At 43.0% G+C, this 1,544-nt stretch overlaps 11 non-coding genes across 11 annotated transcripts; all 11 read right to left on the bottom strand.

The window, feature by feature from the left end:
• Positions 1-15: 15 nt before the first annotated feature.
• Pmar_PMAR026937 lies at positions 16-87 on the bottom strand. Its single transcript has one exon. It is a non-coding gene; the product is annotated as a tRNA-Gln (tRNA).
• A 62-nt stretch (positions 88-149) lies between these two features.
• Positions 150-221, bottom strand: Pmar_PMAR026936. The gene has a single exon. It is a non-coding gene; the product is annotated as a tRNA-Gln (tRNA).
• A 62-nt stretch (positions 222-283) lies between these two features.
• Pmar_PMAR026935 lies at positions 284-355 on the bottom strand. The gene has a single exon. It is a non-coding gene; the product is annotated as a tRNA-Gln (tRNA).
• Positions 356-417: 62 nt separating this feature from the next.
• Positions 418-489, bottom strand: Pmar_PMAR026934. The gene has a single exon. It is a non-coding gene; the product is annotated as a tRNA-Gln (tRNA).
• Positions 490-550: 61 nt separating this feature from the next.
• Positions 551-622, bottom strand: Pmar_PMAR026933. The gene has a single exon. It is a non-coding gene; the product is annotated as a tRNA-Gln (tRNA).
• Positions 623-684: 62 nt separating this feature from the next.
• On the bottom strand, positions 685-756 carry Pmar_PMAR026932. The gene has a single exon. It is a non-coding gene; the product is annotated as a tRNA-Gln (tRNA).
• A 62-nt stretch (positions 757-818) lies between these two features.
• Positions 819-890, bottom strand: Pmar_PMAR026931. Its single transcript has one exon. It is a non-coding gene; the product is annotated as a tRNA-Gln (tRNA).
• A 62-nt stretch (positions 891-952) lies between these two features.
• Pmar_PMAR026930 lies at positions 953-1,024 on the bottom strand. The gene has a single exon. It is a non-coding gene; the product is annotated as a tRNA-Gln (tRNA).
• A 62-nt stretch (positions 1,025-1,086) lies between these two features.
• Pmar_PMAR026929 lies at positions 1,087-1,158 on the bottom strand. Its single transcript has one exon. It is a non-coding gene; the product is annotated as a tRNA-Gln (tRNA).
• A 64-nt stretch (positions 1,159-1,222) lies between these two features.
• On the bottom strand, positions 1,223-1,294 carry Pmar_PMAR026928. Its single transcript has one exon. It is a non-coding gene; the product is annotated as a tRNA-Gln (tRNA).
• A 62-nt stretch (positions 1,295-1,356) lies between these two features.
• On the bottom strand, positions 1,357-1,428 carry Pmar_PMAR026927. Its single transcript has one exon. It is a non-coding gene; the product is annotated as a tRNA-Gln (tRNA).
• Between the last annotated feature and the right edge of the window lie 116 nt (positions 1,429-1,544).

Below are 1,544 nucleotides of genomic sequence, written 5' to 3'. Positions count from 1 at the left end.
AACTATCATATACCAAGGTTTTACCGGGATTTGAACCCAGATCGCCAGATTCAGAGTCTGGAGTGCTAACCGTTACAACATAAAACCATCCATTTGAATTTACTTGACGCGGCGATTTTGCTCTCCGATAGAATAGCTATCATACATCAAGGTTTTACCGGGATTTGAACCCAGATCGCCAGATTCAGAGTCTGGAGTGCTAACCGTTACACCATAAAACCATCCATTTGAATTTACTTGACGCGGCGATTTTGCTCTCCGATAGAATAGCTATCATATACCAAGGTTTTACCGGGATTTGAACCCAGATCGCCAGATTCAGAGTCTGGAGTGCTAACCGTTACACCATAAAACCATCCATTTGTATTTACTTGACGCGGCGCTTTTGCTCTCCGATAGAATAACTATCATATACTAAGGTTTTACCGGGATTTGAACCCAGATCGCCAGATTCAGAGTCTGGAGTGCTAACCGTTACACCATAAAACCATCCATCAAATTTACTTGACGCGGCGATTTTGCTCTCCGATAGAATAGCTATCATATACCAAGGTTTTACCGGGATTTGAACCCAGATCGCCAGATTCAGAGTCTGGAGTGCTAACCGTTACACCATAAAACCATCCATTTGTATTAACTTGACGCGGCGCTTTTGCTCTCCGATAGAATAACTATCATATACTAAGGTTTTACCGGGATTTGAACCCAGATCGCCAGATTCAGAGTCTGGAGTGCTAACCGTTACACCATAAAACCATCCATTTGTATTTACTTGACGCGGCGATTTTGCTCTCCGATAGAATAACTATCATATACCAAGGTTTTACCGGGATTTGAACCCAGATCGCCAGATTCAGAGTCTGGAGTGCTAACCGCTACACCATAAAACCATCCATTTGTATTTACTTGACGCGGCGATTTTGCTCTCCGATAGAATAGCTATCATATACCAAGGTTTTACCGGGATTTGAACCCAGATCGCCAGATTCAGAGTCTGGAGTGCTAACCGTTACACCATAAAACCATCCATTTGAATTTACTTGACGCGGCGATTTTGCTCTCCGATAGAATAACTATCATATACTAAGGTTTTACCGGGATTTGAACCCAGATCGCCAGATTCAGAGTCTGGAGTGCTAACCGTTACACCATAAAACCATACGCATTTGAATTTACTTGACGCGGCGATTTTGCTCTCCGATAGAATAGCTATCATATACCAAGGTTTTACCGGGATTTGAACCCAGATCGCCAGATTCAGAGTCTGGAGTGCTAACCGTTACACCATAAAACCATACGTTTGAATTTACTTGACGCGGCGATTTTGCTCTCCGATAGAATAGCTATCATATACCAAGGTTTTACCGGGATTTGAACCCAGATCGCCAGATTCAGAGTCTGGAGTGCTAACCGTTACACCATAAAACCATCCATATGTAATTACTTGACGCGGCGCTTTTGCTCTCCGATAGGAATAACTATCATATACTAAGGTTTTACCGGGATTTGAACCCAGATCGCCAGATTCAGAGTCTGGAGTGCTA

The sequence above is a fragment of the Perkinsus marinus genome, assembly GCF_000006405.1.
Source record: "Perkinsus marinus ATCC 50983 genomic scaffold scf_1104296975114, whole genome shotgun sequence".
NCBI lineage: Eukaryota > Perkinsozoa > Perkinsida > Perkinsidae > Perkinsus > Perkinsus marinus.
The sequence above is the reverse complement of the archived record's forward strand: the minus strand, read 5'-3'. Positions and strand labels throughout refer to the sequence as shown.